Below are 17,334 nucleotides of genomic sequence, written 5' to 3'. Positions count from 1 at the left end.
CTAAGAAGCACATTCTTTGCTTAAGTAATGCATCTGTTTTCACTTATATATTAAAAGTTCTCATTCCATATATCAGTTACATATTCATAAAACAAAAGAGTACTGGCAGGACACAAAAAGAAAATACCTTTTATATTTTGAGACAACAGTGGATGTTAAACTATAAATTTTCCAAGCAATATAAAATTAACTAACTATGTAATTTATTAATATAAGTCAGGTAGATGCATCTCAGTGAAATGCTTTGAAACTGTATTCCCCTACATGCTCAGAGACCATATTGTAAAGGCTGATACCATTACCAATCATCCTACAACTGCAAACTTCTTGTTTTCAAGATGAAACAAATATTTAACTGTATAACATAATGAACTCAGCCACATCAGGAGCAGACTTTTTCTTGTGCCAATTTATAAGAAAAAAATGATCTTGAGAATTTACTATCTGTGAAGTGTAAAAGGCAACATCTGTAGTGGCCCATGCTTTACATAACTGCCTCAAGCATTCAAAACAGACTTTTCCTTGCCTACTCAAACTGTGTCTTGATTTATATATATGGCTGGTCAAAGCAAACATGGGAAGCCATTTCCTATTTGTGACTGACATTTTCACCTTTAAACTGTCTTGCTTTCTTTAGGTGTGCATCTAACAGGTGACTGAAAATGACTGGTGGACAATTTCCAAGATTAATGTCTCATTAAAATAAATTCCTGCTTATGTACCCACTTCATACACTTCCACCATAAACTTCTCCTTGAGCCAAATAGCATAACTTTCATAAACAGCTTTAATCTTTATTTTCTGAAGAGGTGCAGTTACTTTCAAAACTGTGTCCTTCCTGGACATTACCTTGCCACGTATGCTGCTCTGACGTGTATTTTATTATTATGCAGGGTGAAGTGAAGTTGTCCCCAGCTAACAAGCAATGAGGAAATAAGTTGAATGCAAGAACCTTCAAGTGTTGCTTGCAGTCAGAGAAAATTAAAAAAACACAAGGCTGACAGGGAAAGCAGAACATAATGTCACCCCAGAATGTTATTTGATCAATACTGCTGCCCCTGGATTGGAGAGTGTGGGGGACAATTGCATTAGCATTTCCTTGTACGTTATCAAGAACGATAATCAGTATTATTTGTGTGATTACTATTCTCTGTCAACTTCCACCTCAACTACAGACACATGCTTTGTGTCATAAAGCAGAAAAGAGGGAACATTCATAACTCCAGAATTTAAAGATTAATAATTTCAATGGCTGTACATATTCATATATGGTATTAATATATTATTTGGTATTATGGTATTTGGGGTTTTTAAAAGTTCACTGCATTTTTCCTTATTTGATTCATAACCACTTCATACAGTAAATCAAGACTGCTCAGCGCAGAGAGCAGAATACATGCATATGCATGACAAGTTTTAGCATACTTTATATACAAGAACCTCGTGCTTTCTGGGGTTTATATAGCTTTAGCTGAAAGCCAGCATGGGATGTGAATGAAATGATTCTTTCTGCATCATCACAGTGTCAGTACTCAAGTTGCCGAAGAAAACATGTGATATGCCATTAGAAAACTGGATGAACAGAGGCTACTAACAAACGATTTGGAAGACAGTCTCAGACTATGGATTAGTTGCTTAAAGGTCTGCAACAGAAGGGAAAACCTTAACCTCTATGAATGGAGTGATTAGACATACCACAGTGCACTATCAATTGTTTCAAACAACCTGAATCAGCACCCCTTCAAGTCTATGTTGACTGGAAGAAAACATGCAGGGGGAAAGGAATTTGAATTTGAGGTGCAAATTCATCAGCACTGCTGATGAAATTACTGTAGTTAGCATTGCTATTTAAACTTTTTATAGCAGGCAACTTCAGCAGTATAATTCCTAAACCATAAGGTTGAGTGAGTGGCCAAAGTAGTCAAAGGAGGGACTCAGTTACAAACAGGAAATTAACCTGACATGTAGATACACTGAGCTTTTTGCAGTCATTCAGATTTGCCCGGTTCAAGAATTAGGTTGAAATCCCAGCCCCCTTATGGACAGTAATTAGTTACACTTCAGACAAAGAAAGCTTCTCAGTCTCAAGAGCATCATCCATCTAACTTGTAAAAAACTATGGATGGTCAGGGTGCACATGCTGTCTGGGAAAGCTGCAGATTTTAGGTTGCAATGGGCGGATACGTGGAGACAGAGAATAGAGTGTTATCAGATGCCTGTTAGACCTGGCAATGCAAATGCACTGGTAAAATCCAGTAATTCTGGCAATCTAATAACAGATATACAATTGATTAGTAAATTGCTTTTCAGTGCTTGGAGAGTACTGAACTGTATAATAGGGTTCAGAGACACAAACTCAAGAGAGATTCCTTTATGTATTGTTACTTTAAATTCCCAAACTCTCAAAACAACAAAAAGCTAAAAAATAGAAAACTACAAAAAACAACAATAAAAGCAATGCCAGAGAAAGTCATAGAATCACAAAATCATAGAAGTAGGGTTGGAAGGGACCTTGTAGATCTTTAAGCCCAACCCCCGCCTGGGTGGGAGAAAAAGACTGGACTCAAATGAGTCCAGCCAGGTAGTCATCAACCCTCTTCTTAAAGATCCCCAGGGTAGGAGCCAGCACCACTTCCTTAGGAAGTTGGTTCCAGCTCCTGGCTGCCCTAACTGTGAAGTAGTTCTTGCAGATGTCTGATCTAAATCTGCTCTCTTATAACTTGTGTCCATTGTTCCTTGTCATGCCAGGGGGCGCTAGGGGAAACAGTGTCTCCCCTAAACCCTTCTGGTCGCCCCTAGTGAGTTTATAGACGGTCACCAGGTCCCCCCTCAGCCTTCTCTTGTGAAGGCTGAACAGATTTAGGTCCCGCAGTCTTTCAATGTAGGGTCTGCCCTGTAGTCCCCGAATCATGCGTGCGGCCCTCCCCTGGACCCTTTCAATGTTGTCCACATCCCTCCTGAAATGGGGTGCACAGAACTGGACACAGTACTCCAGCTGTGGCCTGACCAGCGTCGCATAGAGGGGGAGGATCACCTCCCTGGCTCTACTTGAGATGCCCCTGAGGATGCATGACAACGTGCGGTTAGCCCTGCCAACCGAGACCTCGCATTGTCAGCCCATGTTCATCTTGGAGTCAATAATGACTCCAAGGTCCCTTTCTGCCTCTGTGCTCTCAAGAAGGGAGTTTCCCATTCTATAAGTGTGCTACTGATTTCTACTGCCTAAGTGCAGCACCCTGCACTTGCCAGTATTGAAACGCATCTTGTTTATGTCAGCCCACTCCTGTAACCTATCCAGGTCTTGTTGCAGTCTTTCCCTCCCTACTAGCGTGCTCACCTCACCCCAAATTTTGGTATCGTCAGCGAATTTAAACAGGTTGCATTTCACCCCGTCATCCAAATCGCTGATGAAGATGTTGAACAGCGCAGGCCCCAGGACCGAGCCCTGAGGGACTCCACTGCTCACTTCCCCCCAGGTCGAATATGACCCGTCCACCACCACCCTCTGAATACAACCCTTCAGCCAATCTACAATCCATCTGACTGTGGGAAATGTTTCCAAGCAGGTAGCCAGAGGATTTTATTTTTAAACACTGCAAGTGATCTATCAGTATGGTAATTATGCAGAGTAAAATGGCTTAACCTAGTTGGGCTACCATCTCCTACAAATACTGTTTGACAATTAAAAAAATAACTGATCAGCAGCAAACCTGGGTTTCCCTGATAAAAAAAAAATTGCAAATTTTCTGATAAAAACCACAAAATCCATGATTAAAATAAAAGGCCGCTATACATATAGGCATCTACACAATGTTTTATTGATATATTTGCAATTTTTAAACAATGTAGAAGCTTACCAGTGCCTCAATCACTACAGTAAATAAATTCTAAATAATCCAACATCAGATACCAAAATTTATAGGCATCATGGGAAATCAAAGCTATCCCTGTCCCTTTAGCTCACTAGAATGCAGGTCCAGGCCTCCCATTCCCAAGCCACAGGCCCCCTGGGCCTACCAGTACCCCTAACTCCCATCCATAGCCCTCGAGGCCCTGCTGGTGCCCCCCACCCCCACCCCCAGCCCTCAGCTGCCAGGGCTACAGGGTCAGGGCTGGAACAGAGCTTGTGGGGGAAGGATACAGGCTGTCTGCAATAGGCTCAAGCAGAGGAGGCCAGCTCCCTGCCACTGCGTGCACTCCCAGGGGGAACGGCGAGGCACATACCCCCCAGAGCTGTGTGCAGGGCAGGCTGCCTGCTGCAGGCTAGGGCTCCCTGACCTGCTACCCTCCTTGGAGCCTCTGCAGCTCAGTGGGTGGGACCTGGCATAGCAGGGCACAGCGCGGCCCTTCTCTTCAGTGCTGGATTATGACATGCTGAGGCCCTAAACTATGTTCATCTTAAGAGGCCCCATATGATAAAAATAATCCAATGTATGTATATTTTTGCCATATTATAATGAAAATGTCCATATTTAGAGTCATTTTCTCATATGTCCTTTATCTACCAACTGATTATTATAAAACTTGATATTGAGTCAATTTTTTCCCCTTATTTAGAGGCCCCTCATGTTGTGAGGCCCTAAGCTGTATCTTAAGTAGCTTAAGCCTAAATCTGGCACTGCTTCTTCTTGCCACGGCAACCTCCATGCTGCCCTGGTGACATGCCCCCTATGCACCCAGCAACAGTGGGGAGTGGTGTGGAATTGTGCCCCTTGCTGCTCTGGGGCAGGCAGGTGAGGTGGCATGTCACCAGGGTGGCACAGGGCCCACAGTGGCAAGGATATTCCCCACCCAGCCCTGCTCTGCCCTGCCATGCCAGGTCCGCCTGCTGGGCTGCGGAGAACCTGGGGGTTCACAGCTCACAGCAGACAGCCTGCTCCTGGCTCACCTAGAGTGCATGCAGGTGTGGGGAGCCGACCCTATGCCCCCCACACGAGTCACCCATGGCCCCGTCCCACTCCCTGCTGGGACCCTATGGCCAAGGATTGTGGCCCTAGGCCCCAAGCCCCATACACTGCCAGGCTGGGCAGCAGCCCTATCCCCAGCCCCAGCCCCAGCCCCAGCCCCAGCCCTGCCCAACTCCCTTCTTCCCTCCCTATGGGGGCCTCAATCCTTGCACACCCTTCCCAGCCAGACCTACTTGCATGAGCTGTTCTCCAGGCTGCCTGGCAGCCATGTGTAAGTACATGCACATGATGCCCCCTGACGTCTTCCCACTCCCAGCCCCTTGCAGGCTGGAGTTCCACTCCCAGAGAGAGCTGTTTGCAAAAGAACAAAATCTGTGTTTCTCTGTTAAAATGAAAAATCCATGTTTTTCCTGTAAAAGCAAAAACCCTCTTTTTTTTCCCATTTTCCCATGGGAAATGGAAAACCCAGATTCCTGCTGAACAGCTTTTAACAGAAATACTTAACTGTCAGAGCATATCTCCACAGTGCAGGAAAAAAGAATCATGTTTCCTCTTTAAGATTGGATGGCATGTTGTATATGGTACATTTCAAGTGCCAAATAAAGATGTAGACAATGGATCCAATTCAAAATCCATTTAGAAGTTTGTCCGAGCAGAGAATAGGTTACAGGCTATCTAATATTGAATGGACTTTTTCTCCCTAATCTTGAAAATGTCTCAAGTATGTTCTACACTAGTTTGAGAGGTCTGAAGCTACAGGACCTGTGCCTTCATATTGTTTCAAAATTTTATTAACCTTACCTCAAATACTTCCAGACTATAGGGGTCATAAAGAAGATGCATCCTCAGCCCTCCTTACCCCAGCAGACAAGTATGTCCATCCTGCAGTCCCAGCATGCCTGTGAAGGAATTCTATCAAACATGCATCATATACCCACTCTCACTTGAAAGGAACTAGCGCTGAAATGTGGCAGTGAAGCCAGTCTGACAATATCTTACTGAACAACAAAGGTTATCTTAAAAAAGAATCATAGAAAAGTAGGGCTGCATGGGACCTCAGGAGATGATCTAGTCCAGCCCCTTCTCAAAGCAGGAATATCCCTTTTCAAACCATCCCATGCAAGTGTTAGTCTAACTTCCTAAAACTATACCAATAAAATGAATCTTCCATGATGACCTAGGTAATTAAATGAGCCCAAAGTCAGTGTTTTGAAGTTTTTTTTAATGTAGTAAAGCAGGATGATTTAACTTTGTTCATTTTCAACTTCCTGAAACCAAATTAGGGGAAGCAAATATTTTTAGTATAGGGAAAAAAGTACTAATACCAAAAAAGCCCCATAGACATGAATACCTATTGATTTATAAATTCTCTTTCATTTTTTGAGAGATGTTTCAATTAGTTGGAAAAGGAAAAATTGTTTCCATATACATATGTAATTTAATGGATGAAAATATAATGCAACCCAGTTCACTGGAAAGCTATGACCTCACAACTAATTTCTAGAGTTTGAATTTATAGTTAAAAATAAAATAAAATAAAATAAAATAAGGTGTACCTATAAAATTTAGCAGGAATCAAAAGCCTGAGAATTTACTGAACCACTGTACTCAGGTTAAAGAACAGGCAAATGAATTCCCTGTAGACTTTTTTAAAATGTTACCTGCAGCATTTTTTAAAATCTACAGCATTTTGTTCAGTAAATGACAGTTTTTTCCACTTCATTCTAGTCTGCAAATGCAAAGCATCTTCTTAATGGGCTAATCTGTCAAACAGCCTCTTTTTCATTTAACTACTATAAAGTTTGGCACAACTGGCAGTGTCTGTTCTTGAAGAAGTCAGAACTAGAATGACAAGAATGTTGCAGGTCAAGACTGAGATACATTGGCATAGCTTTACAGAAAGTTTTTATGAAGTTTTCCTATTATCAGTAAGTAACCTGTACAATCAGTCTCTAGATTTCATATGCAAGAAAACTCACTCCTTCATACGCAGTTTTGCAGGGTTAATGAAACCATTCCCCTCCTTGCTTCAGCCTGATCCATTTAGAAATGTAAGATAATTAAAATCTTAAAATGTTTCCACAGGCAGAATATCTCAACCTCTTTGCTACACTAACATTAACCTCCCCTTTCTTGACACAATTTGAACAACTCATTAAAATAAGCAAAGATTTTAGCTGAATAGCCTAAGACACTATATCCAGACATAAGATTTTTATAGCCTCAAGAAAGAGATGTCTGAGTTCAATGGAGCTAAGGTCTTTTGCCTGAGGGCTGAATTTGTATCCTTGTATCTGTCCTTGCATTTTTATTCCTGTCATCCACCTCCACCCCTTTATGCCACCTTCCTTCTGTTATGTACCAGTCTTCATCCTGTTACCTGCACTTACCTATAATCAGATATAAATAAATACTTCTAAAATAAGTAAAATTACATCACTATGACAGAAGACATTAAAGAACAGGCATCTTGCAAAATTATCTAATACATTTTAAATGAAACATTATAAAGGATAAAACTTAAAGTTAATACTGAGATGTTAAAAAGACAGACGATCTTCAACAAAATAAACAATTTCACTTCATGTGAAAGCACCTTCTATTGCACATTCAAGGATTCTATTTACAAGACACAACAAAAACTATTATAAAAATCCACTGCTTTTCAAAAGGACAAAGCTTAATGTTGCACTAGCAAGTAAACTAACGATGAGCAATGTAAGTGTTAGTATCAGAACGTCTTTATTTGTCACTAGATTAACAATTTTTAGAGTTCCAAGCAAGAAAATACATCAAAGAACCTGTATTGTTTTACTATGAATAATACTTGGGAAATTGGTGAGTGACATTTTTGATATCTTTAGAAGGCCTATCTAATGGCATATAGCAGTTGTGTGCCCCCCCAATTTGTGGCTTCTCTGGAAAACTTCTGCCAACACTGCTTTCTCTTTCTCTGTAGTATTTGTAGAACCATCCTCCTTCTCAAATGCCCAATTCCTTTCCACACAAATGAATATAACATTTCCTCTTTCCCCTCACAAGAAACTTCCCACCAATCTCATAATCCATTCTTATCCTCCTCAAGTAAATTAAAAAAAAATCCTCAATCACTTTAAAATCAGTTCACAGGCCTTCTCCTTAAATGTAGTGCCCCTGCAGGTTCCTGGTATCCTTGTTCACCTCTGACTCCATGACATCTATTTCTTTAGTACTGTTCTCTGATCTATTGGGCCCCTCCCACCCCTCCCCACCCTCTGAGTCTTACAGGGTCTTCTGCAGCCCAGCCCGATCACCTCCTTCTCCACTTTCAGGCTAAGCTCTTTTTGTCTTTATCCTTGTTCCTTAAAATCTCTTACCTTCCTGTTCATCCTCTTATTCCCTTTTTCCTTTCCAGGATAGCTTACCTTCAATGCTAATGGCTTGGGCTGAATGTACTCTTCAAGCAACAAGTTTTTTGGCGATTTGTCTCCCAGTTGAGGAAAGTCTCTTGCCATAGAACTTGGAGGAGTTTCCCTTGAGGGTGATGGGCTTTATCAATTACTCCCTCAGATGTTAAAAGCACCTCTCACAGGCAGATCAAGACAGCTCCTTCTCCTGGCAGTTTCTCCAAACAAATCTTCAATCAAGCTTGTGCTGTGAGCTTCCTTTTCTCTTCTGCTACTGACCACATTTTCCTTTGCTTTAAAAGGGTTAAATGCAAAACTGGGGAGTCTTCACTCGCTGAAATTTGCCAGATATAATTTTTGCTTCAAAGGAATTGCAGGATGCCTATATATGAGGACTTTTATTTCCCAAATACTTGTATTTATTAATTACTTGGTGACCTGGGTATCCTTCATCTATGGAATTCTTTGAAGCTCTATCTTTCAAACCTCTTAGCTGTACTATTGTGAGAAAAAGAGTTTGAAGAAATAAAAATACCACTTGGCAAAAATACATTAAGTTGCAAAATATTCAGTTTGTGTACTTTGTGAAGGGCTTGTCTTCTGAGGTCCTTCTTGTTAAATATTTTTGGAAGGCCTACCTCATAATGCAATCTGGTCCACTTCATGGTCAAATGTTTTTTCTCCACAAGTATTTTAGCAGCTTCAGGGATGTCATTTTTGACAAGTCCCATTAAACAATATCCAAAGAGGTTGTTAACTCCATTACCACCAAGGAAAAAAATCTTTATTTGGTTTAACACAAGGCTCTCAAGGCCCCCTGTAGAGCACCAATGAAGGAAAGAAACTAGAAATTTTTTTTACAGAACTGAAGAAAAATGTCTGCAATCAATAACTCAAACTTCTTTTTTAGATACTTGATGGGAACATTGCAGCGTGTTCTTAGCAATGAATCTGAAGTCATGAAAAATGAGCATTAGCAAGTGACAACATATGCAATGTTTCAAAACCTTAAACATTAAAAACTGGCTTCTTTTCAACTTAAAAATAAGTGGCTGATGCTCATACAGGAGATTCTTCACAAAGACTATTTCTTTTATGGAATTTCATAAATTAAATTTATTTAGAGGAAGCGTTCCAAAACTGCAGAAATATTCCAAATGTTTCAGTGCTTCAATTTAGGGATCCGATGAGCGGGTGAGAGAATACTGAAAGATGCTGTGAGATCTCAGCTTTGATATTAGAGAAATGCAATTTTATATCTGAAAAGGGAGCCTAATTATGGTCTACAGTTTTCTAAGCAGCTTGATTCTTGAATTCTATTTTTCATAGAGTCATAGAAACTTAGGGTTGGAAGGGACCTCAGGAGGTCATCTAGTCCAACCTCCTGCTCAAACCAGGATCACCCCAACTATTTAATCCCAGCCAAGGCTTTGTCTATCCATGTTTTAAAATGAGAAGAGATTCCACCTCTTTCTGTAGGCTGTTCCACTGTTTTACTACCCTCCTAGTGAGAAGGTTTTTCCTAATATCTACCCTAAATTTCCCTTGCTGCAAATTGAAACCATTACTCCTTGTTCTGTTATTTGCCACCACTAGGAATAGCTTAGCTCTATCCTCTTTCAGGTAGTTGAAGGCTGTTATTAAATTGTCTCTCAGTCTTCACTTCTACAGACTAAATGAGACCAGTTCCCTCACCTCTCCTCATAAGTCCTGTTCCCCAGCCTTCTGACCATTTTCATTGCTCTCTGCTGGACTCTCTCCAATCTGTCCACATTCTTTCTGCAGTGGGGGGTACCTGAAACTGGACACACTGTTTCAAATGTGGCCTCACCAATGCCAGGTACAGGGAAGAATCACTTACCTCGTTCTGCTGGCAATACTCCTGCTAATGCAGTCCAGTATGCTGTTAGCTTTCTTTGCAACAAAGGCATACTGTTGGCTCATACTCATCTTATTGTCCACTGTAATCCCGTGTCCTTTTCTGCAGAGCTGCTGCTTAGCTAGTTGGTCCTAAGTGCAGAACTTTTCATTTATTCATATTGAACTGCATAGAATTTATTTTGGTTCAATCCTCTAATTTGTCTAAGTCTTTTGGAATCCTAGCCCTACCCTCCAGCATATCTACTATCCACTCAGCTTGTTGTCATCTGCAAATTTGCTGAGGATGCACTCCATCCCATCTTCCAGATCACTGATGAAGATATTGAACAAAACTGACTCTAGGACAAACCCCTGGGGCACTCAGTGTGATGCCAGCTGCCAGCCAGACATTGAGCCATTGACTCTAAAACTAAATCTTGTCTAGTTTTATTCTATCCATGCAGTTGGTCCAATAAAAGATACCACCCCAAGAACTCTGTGCCTTTCAAAGGATTACTAGGGTAACACAGTATGTTCAGACTTCATTTTTCAGGCAGAAGCTCATCTTTATACCTGTCTAGAAAAGGTCTAGTCCACTGCCTTTCAATCCAAATCATAATACTATTGATAATACATAATTTTAGATTTCTCTTTCCCCAAAACACTGAAAATATAGTTGTCCCAATGAATTTTGGTATACCATAAATACGAAATAGAAATTTAAGTGCTGCTTGATAAAGTTTCTTATACATATCATGAATGTGGAATCCCAATTTCAAAGTGTTCTGGGCTTGCCCATTTACTATACTAACTGAAGACTTTTTACAGTTTTTCCAATGTGTGGCAGGGGAGCCACTGGCTCACTGTTTCCCTGCCTTCAGTGCTACTGAACTTCGGCAAAATGCCATTCATGACTCAGACTTATTTATTTATTTATTCTTTATTTTTAGACTAATGGGAACTTCACGAATCCCTTCCCTCATTTCTAAGAGCAATATTACTTAGCCTAGATCTTGAAAAACAGTGATTCAGAGTCTTAGATTACTACCTTAATGAATATACTTAACCCTTTCTCACCAGTTCAGGCGATTTTATATTTTTGATGACATTGGAATAAAATCCCACATCATGATTTCTTTGTCCACAGAGAAAGTGACTGAAACCATTAATGTTTTTCACCATGCATACACCTACCACAATGATTATTATGGTTTGGTTGTTATTGTAACCACAATTAAAGAAATCTAAGAGTCCAATTTACAAATAATTTCATTATTAATTTAGTCTAATACACACAGGACTGGTGGCAGATATGCATCTCTTTATGAAAAAAATAAAAACATTTTTCAGAGTATCTGCCCCCTGCATGCAAGTTTACAGACTGCAAGTTTTGGAATACTGGTTACTCAGTTCTTCAATTTGGCATATTGTTAGTTATGAACTAACTTTATATACTTACTATACACACTTATGCTCTTAGCAATTTTTGCAGTTACCTCAAAATAAGCAGTAGAAAATATTCACATAATGCTGCAAAAGTTAATATTGAGAACTTCTTTGTAAACCATTGTGCTTTCAGATGAGCTATACACTTCTTAAGCTAATCTTTTTTATATTTGTGCAAAAATGTCTGCATAGTTATGTATCTAGTTTCAGGTTAGATTAATGAAAAAAATAATTTAGATTTATTTCCATAAAAGAGAACATCAGGCCTCTTACGAGGGATTTTTTGGGATAAATTGTCAGTAAATGCGACATTTATGGAATAGAAACAAATAGCTAACAGTAGAAATGATGTAACAAGACAGAAAAAGTTGGTGAGTTTTGAGTCAGTGCAACAAGTGGAATTCATTGGAAAAAAAATCTCCTGCATAAAATCTGTATAAATGTCCTTATTTACTCCTCTAAATGTTATCACAACCCTTTACTATTGTATGACACAATTTTATTTGGAACATTTTCCCATAAATCCCAGTTCATTTCCAGCTAGTATTCATTTCTGATGTCACTTTCAAGTTCTTGTTTGTTGACCAAAAAGAGAGAGAGAGAAAGAGAGAGATGCTTAGTTGGAAGTATCGACCAGCACAGACACAACGGGCCATGTTTCTCAAGCATTCCCACATGCATTCCGAAGAGGATATTTTTTCCCTTGAGAAACAATGGAAGTCAATGGGGACTTCCTGCCTTCTACAGGAAGGGGTACAAACCAATTAAGTAGATCCTGCTTCAGCTCCAGATCATTTAGGGTGCAGACAGAAGTGCAACTCTCTCTAACTCAGAATGATTTTTGCAAAGTGTTCCGAGTTACAACATTTCCCCAGACCAAACAGAAGTTCACTGCTGGTTCCAGAGGAGAGGGGAAATATAGCCATGGGTTGGGAGCCTGCAGCTAGGTTCCCATAGCAACGGCCAGGGCTCTATACCAGTGCTTGCTGTTTTCAGAATTGGAGGGGGAAAGGGCAGTGGAGGGAGCTCATTCTTGATGCTTTCCAGTTGGTGCTGAATGGTGGAGTGGGTGAATTGGAGCCCCCCCTCATCTTGGTAGGCTCCAATACACCCACCCAACCCACGGGGGCAGGGTGGTCCCTGAAAACCCCCCAGACTGAATTCCCTCCATTCCCTTTCCCCCTCCCATTCTGAAAACAGCTCCACAGAAGTTACAAAAGATGCTACATTTTTAAACTCTTTATCTGAGACCTCATGCAATGAGGGATTTGATTTTCACCCAACTGACCATTTTTGAAGCTGTCTGCAGCTGTGCACTTGTGTTTGGTCAAAACTATAAACTGCTTCCTGGGACTAGATTGGGCAAAAATTGTCACTTTGGTCTGCACTTATACTTCCCGTATAGTGTATTTTTTCCTTAAGTTGCAAGATAATACATTTCTACTTTTAGCTTTCAGTTAAGTAAAAAAAATATATTCAGGTAACAAAAACTCATGTTGAGTAGTTTAATTAAGAATTTTTATGTGAAAGGAACATAAAGCAAGAGAAAAAATAGCTACATTCATATCACATTAAACTTGTCTTCTTAAATCCATCAGGATAACTATACTATGGAGGTATCTGTGCTCATTTTCAAGTTATGTTTTCATTTTAGAAAATACCCAGCACTGACAAATCATGAAAATATGAAGAGATAAAGAAAAGTAGATTACTTGCAAAATGCAAGTTTTGATATAGCATCTAACTTTTATATTGCAAAAAGTTAGAGTGATGCATTCACACAAATGAGAACACAGTTACACAGGATGTCATCTACTGTCAATGAAGTAGAGCAAAACAGTTTTATCTTTATCAGAATTTTTAGTATAAATTTACTTATAAAAATAAAATTAAGTGTTTTATTTAGTTTTAATTGAAACCAGAGGCTTTTAAAACATGCAGAATTTGGATGATTTTCCACTGTCATACCTGCATGTTTAAGGGTATACTTCAAAAGCCCGGTTTTAGGCCCTAGGACAGATTCCACTCCAAGGAACTCAATCATCCAGAAAACTGAATGGGGCCATATACCTTAAACACACTGGTACTTGAACAGGCAGTTGAGTCCCAGAGAACAATTGGAAGAGAGCCTCCATTATACTTGTGTAATGTACGACTGATTCATCTAAAGAGTATGAGGTTGCTTTTTGACTTTCCCTGGTTTTGTTTGACAACTGAAGCTGGATAGGACTGTACTTCTGTAGCTATACTATGGTCTTAATCATTTCCTTTCTCTTTTTTCCTTTTGATTTCTGCTGTTTTCCTGAATTTTGGCTGAGTATCCAATTCCCCAGTTAGCAAAATCATCAGGTAAGACATAAGTGCACAAGATGGATGGTAGGACCAATTTTACCACTTTGGCCCAAAGTGCACAAGGCCCATTATATAAGGGAAGCAAGAACATTAGGTCAAAACTTTTTGACATCTGCATACACTTTAATCTAATAATCTTTTTATTTCTAAATAGCAGTATAATGGATTAGTAAATGTTGTGCTTTCTGTTGCTAGGAACTTGACCTATATCAACTCTATAATTTTTGAATTTCAAAACAAAAATTTAGAGAACTAGAAACCACTTTAGACAATACAGATACAGAGAAAATTTCACGGCCATTCCTTTTAACCATTTGTTCTGAGACTCTCCTAACTACAAAATATAAAATGTATTTCAAATTAAATTCCGTATTCCTCCAAATTAGCTTACACTTTTTTTTGTAAATTCATTACTGCATATAATCAAGATCTGGAGACATCTGCAGCTATTATATCTGGAGGTGAGGATTGAAAGAAATTCTGAAAAACATCAAAGATAAAAAGGGACCATGAATTATGTGATGTTTTCTTGCACAATCTCTTACTATACATTGAGTCTTGCCTGTTATATGATGGCAAAAGCAAAGTATTTGTAATAGGAAGGTTCCATTCCCCTCTCAAATTCTTTAGTTTCTTCTGCTGAAAATATGAAATTTTGTTGTCCCCTACTTTTATTTTAGCTACATTGTGCAAAATCACAAAAAAGAATATGGAAGACAGGATCTTTAAATAAATGATAGGACAACAATCATTTGACATTTCAGGTTCTTAACCACCAGAAAGTATTGACTTTCTATGGGAACATGTCTTCTCCCATAACTACCTCAGAAAGAAACACAGAATGCTACGTAAGCCTTACACTTGAAAATGTTGCTGGTACAATAGTCTGTTGTAGGATTATGCCTTTTAAATGGCATTTCTGTAACAAGCAACAGCTTAATATACACTGCTAAAAAGTGTACTTTGATAATATAACCTATTTTATCAATATCAGCTCTACCAGCAAAAACTGGTGTCTATAGTAGGTGATTTTGTTAGTATAGTGATACCAGGTCACCTGTTCCAGTACAAATAGTGTAGTCTATTCTGTCAGATGTATCACTTTGTTGGCAGGAACCTATTTCTAACTTCCTTAGAAACTGCATGCTACCTTCAAAAATGTATTTCCTCAATCCACCCTCCAGCTGATCCCTAAGTCATAGGACTGGACTCCTTGAGAATATATACCCATTACATTTAGTTTAACTCAACCAGGGTTAGGTTGATCTAAATGTTCAATTGTGCAGGTATCCAGAGAGGTTAAATTGGTAAAAAAAAAAACTGGCATAATGATTGAAGTTAGTTCACCTGAGTAGGTGCACTAATCTAGACTGAGATTGGGGCAACCCAATATAGGAAAGGGTTAACTCCATCTCAGGAACACCTGCATGCATCTGCAGTCCAGCCCCAAGGCTGTGCTAATGCTGTCCTTCCTTTCCCTGACTTAAGGGGACATAGCTAGTTTAAAAATAAATGTTAAAACAAGATGCTGTTACCCATGTTACAAGTAACAACTCAGATTTATGAAAGCAAGGCACTTAATTTCTATTTCCTTATTTGTGTGATTTAGATGCTTTCAGTTTAGTTTTTCTTTTATGGTTAGCAGTAGCAACTCATTGTCCAAGTGTACATGCATTTGATCTTTAACAGCCTGGCATATTTTGCTCTCTATTAGCACCTCTTGGACATTCAGATCAAGATGAAAACAGCACAAGAGGACACAGAAAGTAAAATTTTACAACCCAACCGGTGCTCAGAAAAAGTAGAGTTCCTAGTTTGATATATATCTTAGCCACTTTAGTGGTGGTATTTTTACATGTCCAGGAGACTGCTACACAATTCATGACTGATCAATCCAAATCCTTCCACTTACCCAGTTTTGATAGGAAGATACAATGGGAAATTAGAAAAAAGAAATCATTAGCAAAATATGACTCAATTCTCTGAGTCAACACTTTTTCTGTCACCACCCCCCCTTAAAGCAAGGTGTCCTGTGGGAACGAATAATAGCATTGACAAAAGGCTTGAGCTCCCTCCTGCCTGGCCCCGTTCTCATTGTAGTCTGTGTTCTACTGTGTTCTTCACAAGGACTAGGCATTGCTCATGAACCAACACCAAAACATGCTATGAGTTCAGAAACAGTTTTCATCTCTTTGCAAACAGGACAGGCTGTTTCAGGATTTGCCATACTGATAACCCCTGTAACAAACTATAACAATCATCTGATTCCTTCTTTCCTCCATATCAGAAACCATCTCAGCATGAGAATGGACTTCCTTGTAAGAGTATATTTTGGTGGGAAAGTTGTGTAAGAGCTTGTGGAGTCTTATGCCACAGGTTTTATCCTGGGTTTATATACTGTGATCCTGAAGTCAGCTATTTCAGTCTAGTAAATAAAATCCAGATTAGGGCTGCAGGGGGAAATGTATTTCTTGATAGATTTGGGTGATTTCAATGATTTCACTGGCAGTCCCACCAGCCCACACAATTCGTAGTTTCATAGTTTCTAGGGTCGGAAGGGACCTGAGTAGGTCATCTAGTCTGACCCCCTGCCATGGCAGGAAAGAGTACTGGGGTCAAACGACCCCAGCAAGGTGTTCATCTAACCTCCTCTTAAACCCCCCCAGGGTAGGAGCCTGCACCACTTCTCTTGGAAGTTGGTTCCCCTCATGGGAAAGGGTTGTTAGAGACGTATGGTTTGTGGCACTTCTCTCCCATTGCCAGAGGATAGATGTGCCTGTTGACAGGATGAGGATGAGCTTAGATTGATTTAAAGTGACTGTAGGGTCAAAACTATAAATCATTAGTCTGTTGGCAAAAATGCTCTGTATGATGAGAAGAAGTTAAATAATACATATCAGAAAGGTTTTAATTTAAAGAAGAATTGGCAAATGAACTCTCTTGTACATTACAAGAGACCCTCTTGTAGGATGCTCCTAACAATAGTTAGTTAAAAGTCAAATAAAACATACTATCAATGTTTTTCTTTCACTTGCCAATCTCAAGCTGGCTTTTTACAAAAAACTTGGCTACAACTGGGAAGTTTTGGCATGTGTTCCAATATGATTGATCTAGCCTGATTCTTTTGGCAAGAGAAGCTAAATATTTCTGTCAAATTTTATAATTTAATATGATTTGAAGTAACAAGGGATGACAGCCCGTATTTGACATCTAAATAAAGTGCATTATATGTGCCTCTAAAAATCTGTCATCATGGACATAATAGAAGTCCTAATTATGATTTTTAAAGTATTTTTGAATTCTTACAGACAGTTTTGGGTCTAACCCCGTTTTATAGGGCTTATTTTTTCTTGCGAATTCACGTACATAGGAATAATAAATGG

At 39.4% G+C, this 17,334-nt stretch overlaps 2 protein-coding genes across 12 annotated transcripts in view; one reads left to right on the top strand and one right to left on the bottom strand.

The window, feature by feature from the left end:
- Positions 1–17,334, bottom strand: part of MCPH1 (microcephalin 1) — a 241,711-nt gene that overhangs the window by 103,565 nt on the left and 120,812 nt on the right. The window lies entirely within an intron of this gene.
- Positions 1–17,334, top strand: part of ANGPT2 (angiopoietin 2) — a 69,804-nt gene that overhangs the window by 4,875 nt on the left and 47,595 nt on the right. The gene's annotated exons all lie outside the window — the stretch shown is intronic.

The sequence above is a fragment of the Crocodylus siamensis genome, chromosome 1 (assembly GCF_052110815.1).
Source record: "Crocodylus siamensis isolate JL-2025a chromosome 1, ASM5211081v1, whole genome shotgun sequence".
In the NCBI taxonomy this organism is placed as follows: domain Eukaryota; kingdom Metazoa; phylum Chordata; order Crocodylia; family Crocodylidae; genus Crocodylus; species Crocodylus siamensis.
The sequence above is the reverse complement of the archived record's forward strand: the minus strand, read 5'-3'. Positions and strand labels throughout refer to the sequence as shown.